The sequence below is a fragment of the Numida meleagris genome, chromosome 2 (assembly GCF_002078875.1).
Source record: "Numida meleagris isolate 19003 breed g44 Domestic line chromosome 2, NumMel1.0, whole genome shotgun sequence".
Lineage (NCBI taxonomy): Eukaryota > Metazoa > Chordata > Aves > Galliformes > Numididae > Numida > Numida meleagris.
The window spans coordinates 95,058,881-95,078,614 of NC_034410.1; the positions used below are offsets into that span (position 1 = coordinate 95,058,881).

Below are 19,734 nucleotides of genomic sequence, written 5' to 3' on the forward strand. Positions count from 1 at the left end.
ACAGCTGAAATCTGCAGAAGAATATTAGATCTCAAGCTGAGCCTAAATTGGTATAAAATAGTATAAAATTAAAAAAAAATATTGACAGCCAAATTTTATATAACAAATATATCAAATGACACTTGTAAGAATTTTCTTTTTCAGTTTGCTCTAATTCTGTTGATATGGAGCATTCTTCTGAAAAGATTTTATTTCTAGGGAGGCAGAATCAGAAAGAGCATAAAACATTCTTGAAATAAAAAGCTTCTTAGGTAGATTTTCCTTTTTAAGTGTGTCAGCATTTTATTGCATGTCAGCATACAGGTGCATCTCCATATGTTATTTCCTAATTGGCTGTAAATTTGGCCTGCATTTTAGCAGTGGAGCAGTCTCCAAGCACATAAGCTTTTCAATTTCACATATTAATATCACCATATACTTCCCTCTGTTGCTCTTCAAACAGGTTCTTTAAGCCATGATTTGTGAAGCCTTCATTGCCTTGAACTGAAGTTACTCTAGTTATGTGATTTTACTTCATCTGCCCAGCATTAAATTACAAGTGTCTGAGAGTCAGAATTATACTTTAACTTTGGGAGAAATAAGTACATCTTGGATCCCACTGGAAACTAATAAGCCTGGATGGAACAACAACAGTGCCTAGAAGATCGAGTCCTTTCAAAATCACAGGCGACACTGCAATCAGTGTTTCATTTGGAAGAGCCCAGAGAACTTCTCATGCCTGTGGCTGCAAAACTTTTCCTAGTCACTTACTGCAAAACCAGAGAAGAAAAGCTCCTCCTCTGCTTCTGTTTATGAACTGAACTTTATGTTCAGGAACAAAGTGAACAAATCTGATAAAGGCACTCAGGGGAATTAATTCCACTGAAGCATTTGGTATGCCAGTGAGGGACAGACTTGCATAGCAGTTGTATTTTGTTCACGGAAGAGTAAGACATAGTTTAATAACTATAAGAAAATTCCTGCTTCCTTATGACTCTGCACAAGTTACAGCAAAATGTTTTGAGCTCCTATTAGCTGAACAAAATTGCAGTTTTTCAAAAATATTTAAGTACCTGAAAAGGAAGCTTGCCTTCAAGTGCAGAGCACCATCAGAAGGTAACAATATTCATTTGTAATATTTGTTTATAATAAGAGTTATGACCCAAGTATTAATCTTTTCTTTTCTGAAATCTCAAGCAAGATCCTTAACGTGCAGTCAGCTAAAACTACAGGTAGGAAAAAAAAGAAAAAAGGGATCCTAAAGTATTTATTGTGAGACCTAACACTGCTTGTAATTATACTAAATTGCAGTTATGTTCACAAACTTACTAACTTTGTTGGTTTTCTGGATTTGGTTTAGTCTCAGATGATTGGAAATGACTTTTTCAGTACTGCACATCTACATTTTAGACTAATGCTCTTTTTAAAAGTCTTTTTGAGTTAGATTTTAACTAAACTCTACAAATGATATAGCTATTCAAGCAGTCTATTTCCCAAGGAGGAACAGCGCCTGTCCTTTAATTCACTCAGGGTAATTACAGCAGATAGCCATCTATGAAGATATTGCATGTTCACCATTCAGCGGTGCTTTGATATGGCTTCGTTTGAAGTGTCACTTTTACAGAAGATGCAATGCTATTGTGAGCTTCTGTTTCAAAGAGAATGGCTTACAGCATAATTCTGGAGAAATGAGCAGGACTATTTAAGAAAAGTTTTCATATCCACTTGAAAGCAGTTTTCTTATGCCAGCAAACCCTCTCAAATTACTGCTATAACACAAAAATTATATTTTTGAACAGTCACATAGTATAATAAGTGACCATTAGCTTTTAAGTAATTCCATCTAAACCAGCAGAAGTACAAATGCCAAGTAATTAAAATTATTGTTCCTTTCCTTTATATTTAAATATATATTAAGACCACAAGACAGGTTTGTCACAACATTTTCCATTGTTTTAGCAGCACCTTCACACTATCATGTTTTACAACTTCAGCCCTTCAAATGTTTTGCCTGGACTTTGCATACATCTCAATAAACAAAGAGCTACTCAGAAACCATCTGCTAATGGGAGACTGCAACTTTACAGTAATTTTACGTCCTCTAACACCCTGATTGAGGATGAAGCAGACAGAGTACGTAACCAAGGTGGATACTTGCTGTGACAGTTTGGCTGCAATGTCAGACACTTGATTTATGTAGATTAGCAAAAAGCCTTTTATCAGTACTGGTGCACAGAAAGGTTTCCAGAATAAAAAGGCAGGCCTCTTCTCCAATCACCCAGGCCCAGGACCCTCCATCAGCCCAAGGCTGTCAGCCCTCACCCCAGCAAGGCAGCAGTAGGGCTGGATTCCAACTACCCAGAGCCCTACCCTGCCCAGGCAAGGCCCTCACTAGCTGGGCCCACACACAGGCCTACATCCCAGCCTGGTATGGCCCAGCTTTGCCCACAGGAAGTTCAATCCAGTTCATGGGGCTGGGTTTTCTCTATTGCCCCTGGACACCCTGCTCCTGGTGGGATAAAGAGACTAGGCCTGGCAGCCATGGTCTTCCCAAGGGAACCTGGAGGAACCTCCAGCCCCCACAGGGTCCTGACTTTTAAGTTCTTTGTTACAATAAGATGCGTAAATGCATAACTAATATGCATTTACAAATCTTGCCTGCCCAAACCTCATCCAGTCTAACAGCACACTCAGTTTGGCAAGATGCAGCACACCTCATGCGCGAGCTACTCCCACAGAGGAGCCTCTGCACAGGGCATGAGAGCATTCAGCTCCACAGGGAATACTGGTGCCATGTCAGGGTTACACCACGTAGTTCAATACAGTCTCTAAAGACAGCAAGGAGTATCTCCTCAGCCCCTTTGAAATCCTGTCACAGTGGTTATTCTGTTTAATTTCCCATTCCTGACAACTTAAATTTGCTCCCGGTATTTGGTGGCAATGAAAGCCTTGGGTAGATGTCTTCCAAACTACCTTCCCAGTTTCAGACAGTGCTGCAGCTGCTCAGAATTAATTGATATTACCCACCATGCTAAATATTCATTTGACTTTCCACTTGAATTTTAAAGAATGATTTACAGACTCTCCTTCTGCTTCACTTGTGTACTAGTTCAGCTTTACATTTTCATTTACTTGAGAAATGAAACCACAGCCAAGCAATTTGGGTAATCACATCATCTGATTTGACAGCTAAATCTGTCTTAACTGCCAGCCTGTGCAACGAGGAAGAAAGGAAGAGAGAAAAAAGCCCTTCATCCTGGCATGGAGCAGCCCATGTCAGAGGGCAAGCCAAGAGGAACTGATGGAGGCCTCTGGTCTCTCATCTGTGCTTAGCTTCATCTCAGATCACAGCAGAGCCTTCGACAGTGGAGGAAATTTGGATGAAAGGCAGCTGCTGGCTCCTGGATGATCAGGCAGATGAAAGAAATGAAGTCTTGGAAGTGAAAGCTGACTGGTTAATAAGAGGTTGAAATTGGCAGTGTTTCATATTAGAGAAGTTGGCACTACAGATTGTTAGAAGTCTGGGAAAAGGCCCAAGGAATAGAGCAATTGAGGAATAATCCTTCTTTAAAATAACAGAGTTAAATGTACTAAATCATTAAGTATTTTTCTGTACATGAGTTCTTTAGTGAAGGCTTTGTCTGGGGTGTCAGGAGTATTGGGAGCATGAAAAAGCATGCTGGGTAGAGAGGTCTCTGCTCTCCGGACACTCAGGTTGGAACTGTTATCAGCAAAATTAGGGTCAGACTAGGATGGAAGAGGACAGTGCTGAGATCCTGATGTGAAGAAAGAATTTCTAGGATTGCATAGGACAGCATAGAACAGTGAAAGAAATGGGTGAAGAGGACATACTGATCTTGCAATACCTGGATACAACCCCAGGCACAAGTACAGCTGAAAAGCAGCTTTGCAGAAGAGGACCTGGAAGTCTTGCTAGACACCAAGTTGAATATGCGCAGTCAGCAAGTCCTTGCCTTAAAGGAGGCCAATTGGGCTGCATCAGGCACACTAATGCCAGCAGGTCAAGGGAAGTAATCCTTCCCCACTATTTAGCACTGCTGAGGCCACACTTGAAATGCTGTGTCCCGTTCTGGATTGCCCAATACGAGAGACATAGAAATACTCGGGGTAACCCAACTAAGTGCCATGAAGACAGTGAAGGGCCTGGAGCATATACCCTATGAGGATAGGCTGACAGAGCTGGGATTGTTCAGGTTAGAGAAGAAAAGGCTTTGGTGGGGATTTTATCAATGTGTATAAATATCTGAAAGAGGATGCAAAGAGGATGGAACCTCTTTTCAGTGGTGCCCAGTGATAGAACAAGAGGCAGTGGGCACAAACTGACACACAAAATTTTGTGCAGAGAGGTTTGGAGTTTCCCTCCTTGGAAGTATTCAAAAGCCACTGGGCATGGTCCTGAGCAACCTGCTCTGGGTGACTCCTCCTGAGCATAGGGGTTGGACTAGATGACCTCCAGAGTTCTTTTCCAACTTCAGCCATTCAGCATTGTGATTCTGTGATTCTGAGTGTTGAGAGATGAGTGAAAGGAGCAGGAATGTCCAGAACAGTTCTTGTTTGTGATTTATAATAACAACCAGTAACTGCTTCTCTTTTTAACTGCAGTGCTGTTCAGCATCAGTGTACTGGGTGACTGTGGCAAGGTGTTTGCAGCATGGGTGGTCTTGAGAGGCCAGGGCTGCCTCATGCTGGACACGTGGCTCCAGCCAGCTGCAAAGGTTGCCCCACAGGACATGACTGGGCCCAGCAGCCAAGATGGTGGTGCCTTGGGGGAAGTGCGTGGAAGAAAATGCAAAATGCTGCACAGCCATAAGGAATGAGGAGAAAGTATGAGAAACAGCTCTATAGGCAGCCAGAAAGAAAAAAATGGAGGAGGAAGAGATCACTCCAGGAGCCATAACAGAGATTTCCCTGCAGCCCCTGGAAGACCCCACAGAGAAGGAGCTGAATGTGCCCTTAAAGAAGCTGCAACCTATGGAGGCTCTGTGCAGTAGCAGGTTTATCCTGAATAACTGGAGTCCATGGAAAGGATCCATGCTAGAGCAAGGGAAAAGCAAGAAAGCTGGACTGTTACAGACTTATTGCAACCTCCTTTCTCCGTTCCTCCCACATTGTTTGGGTGGAGGGAGGACATAGAGGAGTTGAGAATGAAGGAGAGAAGCTGAACCTGGAAAAAAGGAGGGGAGGGGTCTTTTATCTGGCAATAAAAATTGAATTAACTCTCCCCAAGTTGAGTCTGTTTTGTAACTGGTAAGTGGTCTCTTTGTCTTTATCTCAACCTATGAGCTTTTTTCATCTTATTTCCCCCCATTGCCATCCTGTTGAGGACAGGGAAAGAGAAAGTGGCCACTTGGGCATATGGGAGATGATCAAGGTCAATTCACCAGTCAGTTAATCCTACAAGTGAGGATTAATGTTCTAATATAGAGATCAGATGCAGTAGGACAACAAGGGAAGGGGGAAATCACAGGTGAACAAAGTGTCCTGTAGTAGACTAGTTTAGTGAATTTGCACCAGCTTTCTTAGAAATCTCAACCTGAAGCATCCCTTACCCTCTTACCCTGACATGAAAATGCTAATTTTGACTGACAAACTACAGAAAATTATGTTATGCTCCAGTCTGTGTATAAGCTTTTATTTGATCATCGCTGACCTGAAAGCACTGGAAAAGACTAAAAAAATCTCCTCTTATCCCAGTTTATGAGAGTAAATTTTGCAGGTACACAAGGCTTTGTGTGCTGAGTACCATCTGCCAGCTTTCTGATGGTGAAAAGTGAGGGAAAACTGACCGTTAGAAGGCAACCTGAATTAAATTAAGAGGTGATAATAAAATGTCTTCAGACATTACCAGTATTTCCTATATAGCATGAAATAGTCTGGAACACTCAAGAGAAACACTTCATACTGAAAATGCATAGCAGTAGCTTCTTATAATAGAATAATCCATGACAGTAGCTTACAAGTATTCTCAAAATGGTCCACATATTTATTGTTTATTTAACTGTTGTTCAAGTTCAAACTCTGTAATATTTCTGGAACTGACATGAGCCTTGGCATGACAAAGGCACAGTTTTCTGGTAATTAGCTTGTGAACCAGTTATTCATGCCTTGCATATTAGTGACAAAGCTGCAGTACCACATGGCAAAAAAAGAGAACTTTCCCCAGAAATCCCAGTTAAAAGGTGACTAAAAGGAAAAAACTATCCTGGGGATCATCAGTCAAACTGCTGCCAAGGAGGAGGGACATCATCAGTGGCAGTGACTTGAAGGAATGGCAAGACTGGCACTCAGATCTCTTGCTGTGGTTCCTCTCAATGTCCACAAAGGAGTTGAATTATTCGTAAGTATCTTCACAGATATACAGATAGCTATAGTTTCTTTATATGGTTTTCTTCATAAAGATTTTTTCAACTTAGACACACGGGCTTTCAGTATCAGTCCTGGATCCATTTGATTTAGTGACCAAAGACATAGTGCATTTCCTTTGTTATCTATTTGGATATTTCCCCGTCAGTCAATTTTCTTAACATTTGGTTAACCCTGAAGTGGTCAGGCAGTTGGATTTGATGGTCTTTGTAGGTCCTTGCCAACTTCTATTCTATTCTATTCTATTCTATTCTATTCTATTCTATTCTATTCTATTCTATTCTATTCTATTCTATTCTATTCTATTCTACTCTACTCTACTCTACTCTACTCTACGTGTAACTAAAGTGATATGGTATGTCATAGGAGGAACTCAAAACAGGTCCCGAAGAATCTAAAATGTAAACAGGGATTATGTTTGTGCTTGATAGCTCACTTATAAATTCAATTTTTTGTCTCCTTCCCCATACCTGTCAAAATTATTAAGCTTGTTCCTTAAATCATCATCCTAAAAGTGTCTGCCCTGAACCTGGTCTCTGTTAATGTAATGTCAATCATATTATAGTCAGATTACAGTATATTTTCCTCAGATGATTATCCTCTGAGCAACAGTCATGATTATAAAATCTCATTTAATAACTGAAATTAGCTAATGTAATACCTGTACTGATATTCAACAGTCTGTTCAAATCTTTGTCTTCTAATATTTCTGTAGTGGAAAAACTAAGTCACAGCCTGAGTGATTGATGCATCAGGTGCAATGCACCTGAGTGACCGGAAGGGGTGGAACCGAGATGCACCCCTTCACAGATCTCATTTAAGGGCTGGCATGGAGGTGAGGGTATCTCTCTAGAGATGCCTGTATACCTGAGGCCTTCTGAAGGTAAGCATTTTCTTTCCTTTATTTCTGTGCCCACTGCTGTTGTGTTTGAGTGATTCCTTACTTGCTGTGGCCTGGGATCTTGTTGCTCTGCTGTTATTGCTGCACTTTCTGTTGTGTTACAATTTGTAATAGAAAATGTGAATAAAAAGCTTTACTGTGGGGGAAAAAAAAAGATTTCAGGACTAAATGAAATGAAAGTCTTTTGTGTAATTTAGTGCCTAAACCAGAAACATCTGTTTCTGTTTTATTTCTCAGCAAATGCCTACAAGTTAAGAGACACAAGCAAGCCTCAGGGAATGGGAGACCACTACTCACGTTCTTCTTATACAGAGAGAATTCAAAACCTCCTCCACAGTATTTCTGAAATAACTGTTGGGCTACCTATATAAACCTGCTTTTATATAAGTAAAAAACTTTCCAGTTGCTCTTCCTTCGAGATGTTTTTGCTATTGGAACGGTGCAGTGAATAAATCAGCATTCACTGGAACAGAGTAAGAGAGAGATTCAGGGATCAGAAGCACTCCTGTTGGTCAAGGAGTTCTGTGACTCTGGGCTGCTGACCTACTTCCCTTCAGCAAAATAAGTACTAAAGGGGCTCCCCAGGAAGTCCGAGCGTGTCCATTAGGTAAGCCCAAACTCCAGCCTCATGTACTTCTGGAGGGTTGGTTCAAATATCAGATGATGACGTTCATAGTCTGTCAAAAGAGAATGACAGCATTTTACAAGAATGATTCCTCTGGTTTCTTCTCCAGGCACCACAGAATCTGACAAGATCCTCAGAAGCGAATTAGGTTAATTCAGCTCTTCAGGATGTCTTCTCTCCTGTGTGCACAGGGAGTAGATGGTGACAATTAAGCTGCATTCACAGCATGCTCTCTGCAAATTCAGAGCTTGGTGGCATGTGTTTGGCCTATGCAAACTGCTGAACACACGGAAAAGAGTATGAAGAAAGTACTATAAATCTGCAGCTCCCACCTGCAAGCTTTCCTCCTGCTGACAAGAAAGACCTGGTTTTGAACCAGTTACTTCTGTAGAAAGTCATTCTGCATTACACTAAGCCTGTAACAGAGAATTTCTCCCCTAGAAAAGTCAGATAAACTTAAGTACTGAATGATCTCATATTGCCTGTAGTTAGATTTCTAAAAGAACAGAACCTCAGCTTAAGGGTTTGGAAAGTCTTTTACTGAAAGAAAGTGATAGAAAATGAAGAGGAAACGAAAGATCTGATTTAAGTAAGTCTGTACTCTTAGCCCTCCTGGCTATCTTGATGACAAAACCTTCCCCACAAGTAATATGCTTTACCAGCTGGCAATGTTATGAAATAAATGCCTTAGAATAAGAGTCAGAAATGGCATCTGGAGGTTCAGAAGTGCATCTGTTCTGTTCATGGTACTTTCAGATAAGTAATTTTGTGTCACAAATGAAGCTATGTGGAAAATAAAGTGTTGGTTTTAAATCAGTTTAATTCTTCTCATACTAACTTCCAGCTGAGACGCACTCTTTTTCTTGTCCATTGGTGAATCTCTTCAGTAAATATCTTCTCAGTTCTACTTAATAAGTCTTGAAAATAATTAAGCTGTTTTGTGCACCTGACCAGTTACCAAGTTTTCCTCAGCAGGCTGCGTAACAGGTGCCCAAAGCACAACAGAACAACAGCCAGTAGGCTGTAGAAGAGATATTAGGAATCTAGGGTTTGCTAGCACTTGTAGCTTGTGGGGTGATGCCCAACATGTTCTGAAAGTGGTACAGGTAGCCATGCTCTCTGAAATGCAAAAACTTCTGCAGCAAAGCATGGCAGCTGCTGACCAGTAGGCATCTGAAGTTCCAGGGTGGGTGACACAGAGCACTAGCAAAGGAGTTGCCTGCAAATGTCACCTTAGAGAAAGAAAAGGCAAAGGAACCAGCTGAATCATGTTAGTAGTGCTTTCTAGCAACAGTAGAACAAGTGGTAAAATCATCAAGAAAAAAACATCAAGCAACTCTATGCTGAGACTCCATGCATTGTAAAATCATTACTTGGCATAGCATATGTATACGTTCAAGTAATAAGAAATGAGAATATTCTAGAGATAAAATACAGGGAATAAAAGTTGTAATAGCATATAATTCAGTAGTAGTAAAAGAGGATATTAATTCTAACATTTCTGCTTAAAGCCTAGCAATCTATGAATTACCTGAAGCACACACTTATTTTCAAGATGTTTGGCTTTTGAAGGATGTTCTGAAATATTGTAGGTTTTCTTTTCTATAATCCCTTTTATCCTTCAGCATTAGAGACACTTTGCTGCCCTTTAAAATTCTTTTTTTTAAAAAGAAACTTAGTGTGCATTTTCAATACCTGCTGTTCACTGCTAAATCTTCACTCTTTTTCTCATGGCCCACTCACCACCTTTTTTCACCACCTGCAAGGTGAAGCCTTAGCTTTACTCTTCTAGAGTAGCTACCTAAGAGCACTTTTTATATGGCATTACCCAAGTTTATAACAAAAATATCAGCTGGAAGGAAGGTCTCACACTTGAATAGTAAATAAATGCATTGAGGTGTGTGGAGGCCATATTTTGATCATGTGGAGAAAATGTTCTCACACCAGGGGTAAAAGCTCCCCCCTGCCTTCCTCCATAATAACCAGGGTTGGTCAGACTAATGGTAGTCTCCAAGCCCCGTAAGAAGGAACAGCTGCAAAATAGTTCATCCCTTCCTTGCCACTGTGTCTCCATGAAAAACAAACTTTGTGCTATCAACATCTGTAGCCACGAGATCTCTGGGAAAAAAAAAAATGCCTGTTATTTAAGCCAATTAGTGCATAAAATTTAAAGACAATATCATGATTAGCTGGACAGAAGAGTGTATTGGAATATCTGCCAGAATACAGATAGCTAGCTTCTAATTCTGAGGAGGTAGGTGAGAAACAGGAGGCGAGACATGTGTTGATGCTCCAGAGAGTGAGGGAAAACAACTTTGAGTTAAAACCCAAACAGAGTTCATCCCTACAGGAAAGAATCTAAAGGTAGAAAAATCCTCCCTATAACAAACAGAGCAGTAAATTAACTAGTTTTAGCAGTGAGTAGTGTAGACTGACCTCTGTGTGGGAGGTTATGGGTTCTTAATCCTTGTTTAAAACCATAGAAGCTTTCTAATAAGATTGTTCCTCTTTAACTCTTTGGCTTTTATTCTTTTGTTTTTACCAAATAGAGATAACAAGAGTAGTGGATTACCTGGATGGAATTTCATAGCTTGTACGCTAGCTTCTCTAAAGGAATACTACCATCCCTTCAGGGGAGAAACACTGTAGCCCAACATAATCTTGAGAGTACAAAACACATGCCTAAAATAAGCTTTCAAATATATGTTTCCATGGGAGCAAATAATATATGGAAGGAATATACTCACACTTCAGCCTGCATTGTTTCCTCCCCACTCCCTGGATATGTCCTGCTGTCTGCATTTCAAACATCTGTGAACATGTTCAAGATTTAGATGCTTGTCCTCAACTGACTTTGAGTTCATGTATTTATTTGGCATGTTCTGTAGACCATTTGAAAAGCAGTGCCTTACCAGAACTGTAGTTCCATATGTTTGAAATAGAAATCTACACACTCCCAAGGCTGAATGGGGCAACTGAGGAAAAACTAAGAAAAAGGGATTTACCCACGCACCAATTACTTGTGTTAGAGCAAACATCAAGGAGAAGAAATGCAAGAAGACTCTTTTAAGATGTGAGAAAATGGGAAATTGACAATCCATCAGGATAAGAGGAAGAACTGACAAAGACCATACCTCTTCCACTAATGTACAACTTGTTTAAATTTCTTCTTAGCTTTCCAGCCCATGACCTTTGGATCTGTATACAGATGTCTGTTGTTCAGTGCCCTTTTTGTTCTAGGAAAAATGTCTTTCCCAACTATAATTCCTAGCTGGTTGCACAAGTTACCTGAAAAATAATTGAGCTATTACACTATTGTTGCTTTAGGTCCCTTAGGAGAGGTCACAAGCTGCCGTGCCACAAGAGGTGAACAAGAGGTACAATCCCATGCAGAACTTGGTCTAAACAGAGGCTTTCAATGGAACCTATTACAGAAAGAAATCTTTATACCATCGTTTAAAGGGATTGATCTCTGCCTACCCTGCAAACAAGTGAAAGAAAATATTTGGTGACTTCACCATATCATTAGTCATCCCAGAGGTTTTTCTCTGAGACTTTTAAATCACATGTTCTTTGCTGTAAACAGGCTGTACACATCTGTGATGCAGGATGAATTTCCACAAAGCTGTTCATATGTGTAGGAAGAAGGAGAAGATTAACAATAGCCACCCTAAAATTTTGATGAGGCAGTTTGGGTGTGTTTGACAGGCTGCTAGCACTTTGCTCACCAACGTGTCACATGTCAGATGAACAGATAAGTAATAATGATGTTTGCCACTGCAGAAGCAGAATTAGCCAACTAGTATAAAAGTCTGAGACAGAAGTTTGACTGATAAGGAAAACAAATGTTTTGATGGAAGGATGAATAGAAACAGTCCAAAATTAGTGAGGCCGTAACGATCAAAGCACAAAGGACAATGACTTTTTCCCATTAACAAGTATATGAGAAGGAGTGGTGGTTTCCAGGCAGGATAAGAACTTCATATCCTTGTCTTCAGTGTACAATAGAGCAGAAACAAAAATAGGATTAATGTTGCCATCTACAGCGCTGATGAGGTCCAAAGCCATAATGGTGGAGAGAGACCTCTAAAAAAGTCTAAAGACATACTGATTCAAATGTTGGAAGATGTGTGGAATTTTAGGGTCAGAAAATTCTTATTAGCAACTGCAGCTTTTTTTACAGGAATTCATTTAATATAATGAATGATGCTACTGTTGAAGACAGCTTTCATGTTAGTTCCAAAGAGAAAACTGCAGACTATACAAAGGGCCAGAATTTCTTAAAGTTGAAGTATAAAGTTACGTCTTCTATTTCCCACCTCATTTTGGCAGTTTTTTTATCTGTCAGAACATAAGTGACTTGCTCCTTCTATTCATCTCTCAAACAGACAGAACAGTTTCACGATCAGTTACTGTGTTTGTTGGATTTAACAGCGTTGTTTTCTCTGGGTGTAAAAGCGCCTGTCTTGCAGCTGAAGGTAAGCACAATGTAATTGTACACATTCAGCCTGGACAGGAGTTGTTGATTTAAAGCCAGTGAAAAGATTACTGACAGAAATCCCTAGAAAATTTTACAGACAATTCACTATTGTGCCTGATCTCTGAAATCTCCACTGATCAAAGCAATTTTATGTCTTAGAGAGGAAAACTTAAGCAATTACATTAATTAAGGAACAATAACAAAAGCTCCATTAATAGGACATATGTATTCCCTTCTAAAATACGTATCCCAGTGCATCTTGTTAACAAATGCGTAACATTGAAGTGAGGTTTCACCTATGGAAGCAGCATTCTTTACCTATCACAGAAAAATGTCTTAAATCTACTTCAGTCAATGGCCATCAGAGAACAGTAAATTATTGTCTTCCTTTTTGCCACAGCAAGTGAAGCAAAAATCTGTTTCTTTACCTAATCAACTCAGATTGAACTAAAGTATTTATATTATCTTTTATCACCGTGGCATCTATATTTATTGTATTCTTCATTTTCCCAGCCACTCTCTCTCTTGTGGTTTTCCATAAGTAGTGTTAATAAGAATAAAAATTTCTCAGAAAGAGGTTCATAGATGAATCGTCTCCTATAGAGTTTTACCTGTTTCCCCATTAACTAAAGCAGCATTCTGCAAGGAAAGTACTTTTCTTTCAAAAAACACCTGCTGATGTTATTTTAAAAAGCTTGTGGAAAAGCTAAAATGTTTCTAAAACAGAACCACTCCAAAAGCTGAACTTTCCTCAGAAGCTAGCAGGCTGTAAGTGTTACTTGAGACAATAAACGGAACTAGGAAAGGAAATTTTTGTAATGTGAAAGCAGCTATCTCGGGGACAAAGGTTGGTAACTACGGTCCTTTCCATCTCTAGTAGTTACATAACTAGAGATTTTGAAAGAGAGCGGCAGAAAAAAAATAAGCTAATGGCACTGCCAAAAAAAAAAAAAAAAAAGCCTAAAATTGCTTGGAGGCAGAGTGAATAGTTACTAATTAGTCCCTTCCCCAGCTAGAGATAAATATCTGTACTTCAGGGAAACGTGTTTCAGCTTCTTTTTATTATTATTATAATTACGGTGACTAATTGAGGATTCACACACAGAGTGTGTTTGTAGGCAATAGAATAAATAAATGCAGTGAGCTCCAGAGAGATGACAGTAAAGGAAAAATAGTAAGCAGGCAGTTAGGGATGTTATGTATTTCACTCTAGCAGAGTGTCTGGCATGGTAGTTTGCTGCTGGCTGATGAGCCGCTTTTTCTTTAGAAGACCTGTTTTGTTTTGGTACAACAGCACAAATAATATATTGTGCTTTCACACCTATGTTCATCTTCTCTTTTCTTCCCACGCATAATGATCTTAAAGGGACATATTCTTTCATTACATGTGGGATTTCAATGTACAGAGCTATTCTCCCACTCAGTAATCACTACACCTTTGATGCCTGAAATTCTACTTGAGCCACTGGGAAACTACGTTCAAAAGGATGTGTGGATGGATGGATAGATGTTGCAACCCCAACCCAAATAGACACTGCATTCCAGCCAGTACCTACTCCTCTACCTCTTATCTTAACTTGTCACGCCAGTGCATGGCTATATAATTTCAAGTGTCACATATAGGTATCCACCATATTGACCTCCAGAACATACAGATTTCAGACTTCTAATAGAAATCCATCACTAACTCTGTCCTTGTTTAAACTGCTTGGATTAGTTTTGCACTTTTTTAAAGCTGGGATGCAGATCAAACCCTACTGGGAGAGCGGAAAAAGAATCATGATATTGATCTCCTGGGACTGATGGAAAGGGGAACACAAACTTCTCTCACTTGCAGCTGAAGCACAGGCTCCCTCTTCCACTCACTTCCTTTTCCCCAGAGAAGTTAGGACAGGTCAGCACTATCTGCTGTAGCATTCTGCCACAACTGCTAACCTTGGAAGTCTCTGACTGTGTTGCCTGAGGTCTCAAGGATTTTATTTCACTGGAAGGTTTAGAATCCCTGCCTTTCTCCCTGTGTAACGTAATGAGAGACCTAGTAGGTAAGAAGTGAGGCAGTTCAGCAGGCTGACTTGGAAAGAAGAATGGACTCACTTCCAGTACTTGAAGGGAGAATATAAACAGGGAGGGGAACGACTGTTTACATGGGTTGATAGTGATAGGACAAGGGGGAATGGTTTAAGCTAAAACAGGGGAGATTTAGGTTAGATATTAGGAGGAAGTTTTTTCCTCAGGGGGTGGTGACGCACTGGAACAGGTTGCCCAAGGAGGTTGTGGATGCCCCATCCCTGGAGGCATTCAAGGCCAGGCTGGATGTGGCTTGGGGCAGCCTGGTGTAGTGGTTGGAGACCCTGCCCAGAGCAGGGAGGTTGAAACTAGATATCTTTAATGTCCTTTTCAATCCAGGCCATTCTATGAATAAATCCATATAAATCCATTCTATGAAATACTAGCTTAGGAAAGATAGCTCCATTTTCAAGAAAAAGGATGAAACTGTGGCATTCAGGAGTGCAGATTCAGCACAATTCAAGTTCATATTGGTTACAGAGTCAGGTCAGTGCTGGCAGTAACCTGTGCACAACTGTGAATAAACTCATAAAACTATTTAGCTCATTGAGTCAAACATGGCCAGGAGGACCTAGAAAAACACTCCATTTGCTACATGTAGAAGAAACAAAAGCATCTGAGTCATGAGAGGAAGATGACAAAAGAAAGATGGTAGTAACAGGTGAGTAGCAACTGACATACAATCAGCGATGATACGAGCAAGAGTGAGGTAGGGTACTGCAAACTGAAAGAGGACCAAAATCTAACATGATAGCAGGAGAGAGAAGAACAATTTCTCAGTGATGAGCTGATAACCTCTAAATCCGTGCAGTCCCCCTGAATTGTTAAAAGCTTGTACAAAAACACTCCACAGTAAATAAATAAGCAAATAATTTAAAAAAATAATAATAAAAACTCAGTAAGGACAGCACAGGTTGCAAAAGAGAAGATGAAAAAATAAGTCAATCTGTCAGCCTGTGCTGGGGTGCTACCTGCAGCTGTGCTTGCCATAGATTTCCTAACAAAGAGAGAACTTGATTTCAAAAATATATAGAGGTCTAACATTGCGAACATATAATTTTGTTTGGCCTTGTCATAACAGGACAATGAAATGAAGATAAGCAGAAAAGGGCACTTCTTCATTTATGATGTCCCCTCCATTCTTCCACAAAAGTTAAATCATCCCAGTCAACGCATTAACTTCTCTGCTTCTCCCTGAACTTCTTGAGTTGTCTTTGACTGCTTCACCTTTCATCACTGAGTTGTCACTTGGATTGCTCAAGCTGATCAAAAGACCTTGAGGGAAGCTTCCTCCTCTTATTTCAACTTGCCAACAGAACAAGTGGGAATGCAGTCTGAACAAACTCCAGTGTCATACCTTCAAAATAACATGGGTCACTTGAGTACTGTGAAGTATCTCTGTCACTGTTTTAGTCTTCTGGCAGTGAGACTGTATTCAGCTTTGTACCTATTTATTTCTGTGCCTGTATAATCTTCTTACTTCCAACTGTACAACAAAGGCTTTGAGAACAGAAACTCCTTTTTGACACAATGCCACAGAGAACTGAAGGATTAGGTAGAGTTTTGAAGATGTGCTCTCAGTGCCCTGCAATATTTAGACCTGCAGCAGCGTAATTTGCTTCAGAAAAAAATTCTTTCACAGAATGTTATTTGGAATTAGATCTTCAGAGGACCATAGTGACACCTGTAGTTCATGCATCACATTTCTTTGCAGAAGTGCAAGACTGTTGCTATTACAAAACACTCTTCCACCTCTGCCAATTATGACTCAGTCCTGTTCCATTCTAAATAGACAGTGATAAGAACTTGTATTTTCTTTAGATATAGAAAGTGTGAGCAATCAAAAAAGAAAGAAAGACAAAAGAAGGATTGAGCAAATACTATCAGTAAAGCTGAATGAAGAAAATAACAAGAACATTAGAAACTCCTATAGTTTCATAGAACACATGGAACACCTTAAAGGAAGAGAAAACATGAGAAAATGTGCCATAAACTTTGCATTCAGAAGTAGTCTCCCAGGCTCCCTCTTTGCTTTTAAAATTGGAACTTCAAACTCTTAGGATATGAACTTTTTTATTTTTAGTATTTACTATAGTACTGTGCAGTACAATTGTACAACTTTGCCAAATAGAGCAGTACAATATCTTAAAATTCACTTGGAAAGGGGCAGAGTTATGGTTGACTTTGTATACAGAACTTTTTTTTGCACTTAATGTGTTCTTATACATGAACATATTGTTATAACTGAATGCTTCCTGAAGAAAGCACTACAGAGGAGAGAACAAAAGTCTTCTGTGTTTATACTAACAGTACTTGCTCACTTCTTTTGTTCTAACTTTTGCCTCTGCTATACAGAAACAATTAACACTTTGCTGACCTGAGCTTGCAGGAAACTCCACTGAGAGAAAGTGGAGAAGCAGGATGTACATTCTTGTTTTGGCTCCCACTCCTGTATCTATCTTGTTTTCAACTGGAACACTGAGAATATTCAAGGACCTATGCTTCCTAACTTGTCAAGTGGAAGAAGCTCAGATTTCTGAAGCAAGATGTGCTCATGCAAAAGAGAATTAAATACTATCATATTTTTTTCCCATGACCCATAGAGACTTGACATTAATATAGTTCAGGCAACCTGGCAGTATCAACACTGGAACAACATGTAGTTTTGAAAATTTGGTTTAATATATATTGGCAGAACTCCACAGCAGTGCAGCACGCCTAGCAGATATGCTCACTGCTATCTACAGTCTTACCACGCTCACCAGAGCACCATTCCTTTTCAAAGCTGCCATTTGTAAGAAGTTACAGATATTTATGTCCTCTTGGGAACTATTTAACAGATATTAGCTACTCACTGAAACAGAATTATTCAAAAGAAACAGATAGGCTTCCTGTTTTGCCTCTATTTCCAGTCTTTAAGGAAAAGTTGATCTTTGTTACATAATATCTTGTTCTAAGTTTAATAGCTCCATCCCTTCTAGCACCAAAGCAGTGAAAAATCAAGGGACATTGTCTCTCAACTAACGTAAAAGGAGATAGCAAAGGGATAAGCCCGAATGCATACAAATATTTGCAATCTGTTCCTTTAGATCTAAAAAGTGTTGGATCAATTTAAAAATGAAATCCTAACTGGCTTCATCAGCCTTGTCATTATTGATTTTTCTAAGGAAAAGATAACACGAGAGTGTATTCCTTCAGTGAATTCTTTCAAATGCATTTGCAGATGAGCAGCACTTCCCCATCTCTGTTTCTACCAAAAAGATGTCTTAGACATGCGCACACTAACCTGTGTTCAGTAGGTTCAGAAATACTGCTTTCAGGATATAAGACAGTTATGGAACTGTTTTATTTCTGGTAATTATGTAAGAAAATAACATGGCAGCAGTGAGCCTCTCCCTCTGGAGTTTTGAATGATCAATTGGTTCGTAAAATTGCACTCAAATCAAGAGTTCAGGTCTGTAAGAAGAGATCCTAAGTGCTTTTCCTTTTAACAGCTGCTGTTCAGATGTTTTGGTGCTGTTCTTGAGGCAAAGGAAGCATCACAGTCATAAGCATGTTTATTGCAACATAGGATGAGTTGCCACAGTCACCTTAATCCCATGCTTTGTTTGTTATTTCTCAGACTGTGTAACTGGCTCTTTTCTTCTTTCCCCTTAAATCAGTCCATCTAGTTCTCAATGCAGTGTTGGTTTTCTCTTTTTGGAAATGATTCCAATGTGGTAGAATCTCTGCTGATTAAGTGCTGAGAGAATAAGTATGAGGTTGGTAAATCCTGATAAGCTACTTTCCAAGGTAAAAATGCAACATGATGGGCAGAAACACAAACCTTAGAGGAGAAGAAAGCTGCTAAGTAAAGTCTGTGTGAAACAATGACATCGTTTTAAATTCATTGTGAGCCTGTCCTATACGCGGTAGCACAAGAGCCTGGCTTGCAGAGACAGCAGAAATGTTTGTATTATTTCTTTTGGCCATGAAAGTTATCTAATTACTAATGGAAATGTGTTATAACCTTAAGTCTCAATTATAGCTACCCTACATTGGTTCATAGGTGGTGATGGCCTGTGTAAAAACTGCTCATTGTTTATACTACATAAAGCAAGATGGCAAGGACTGCAGTTATAACATTTACTTAATTTACTTTATTATAGACCTAATCCTGATCCCACTTTCCAGACCAATTAGCCCAGTGGCACCAGATGGATAAAGGGGAGCTGGGACAACAGCCTAAGCTCAGTGCTCTTAAGCTCTTTGCTTGGCAATAACTGAGCAAAATGACTTCTCACCATGTCTCCCATTAAGACATAGGTCTGTGTCTCTCATTTCCCTTCTCTGACACATGAAGGGAACACAAGAATATGGATGCATAATTGGAACAAGATAGAAAAGTCATTCACAGGTTTTTGCTCTGTCTTCTTGCAGTTCTGGATGTGTCTTTATCACCTTTATGGCCCACCTGTCAGTTCCAATCTAGGGCACAAAGGAGGAGAAAAATACCACTTCATACACAACTGACCCATGAGTTGAATGGGTCCTTGAATTGGAATAAATAGAATAATGCACAACAAGTGACATTGCCCTCTGCATGATTCAAATAGTCCGCCTCTTCATCTCTCAATTCATTGTAGTAGTCCACTGCACTCCCGAGAAATCTATTGTTAGATTGAGCGTTTTCAGATATTTTGTCTAATGGTGTTCTACAGTTGGCACTGTATTCAAGAAATTCCTACCCTGCATTTCCACTCACTTTTAGTTTGAGAAGAGAGGCTGAGGCAAAATTGTTACATTTGTTGTTACTTTTGTTCTTTCTCTTTTAAGTCCAGTATGGTAAAAAGGAAAAAAAAAAAAAAAAAAAAAAACCAACTAAATCAGAATATGTTTACACCATAGTAAGAATTTTAAAGAAATAGATGTAAGGGGGAAGAATATTTCCAGAGTCCCCAGTACTGACTACCTTTTATTTTGTAGCCAAACCATAGGTTATATAATGGTGTATGTTAAATGAGGATGAACACAATTCCATTCATATCAGTTAATTAAGCCCTTGAAAGTTCTTCCTGCCTTTCATCTTGCCTAGAAGAAAAACAAGTACCATCAGAGGACATCTGGAACCTGGGTCTTCCTTCCAACATCCTTGCCTGCTTCATAAAGCATGATGCTTTTATGTGTTTGCCAATCAGTCTTTTAGCCAGAGTCTCTGTATCACACCACCTCTCATGGCTCTTTCCTGTGCCAAAGCAACAAAAAGGCGAGGTGCTGGTAATCCCTAAAGTCCCTGCAATCTCTGTTCTGCACACAGTC

The 19,734-nt window shown here is 39.6% G+C and overlaps 1 long non-coding RNA gene across 1 annotated transcript; it reads left to right on the plus strand.

The window, feature by feature from the left end:
• LOC110394299 lies at positions 7,135 to 9,498 on the plus strand. The gene is made up of 3 exons (XR_002435542.1): positions 7,135 to 7,246; positions 7,502 to 7,871; positions 7,999 to 9,498. It is a non-coding gene; the product is annotated as an uncharacterized LOC110394299 (long non-coding RNA).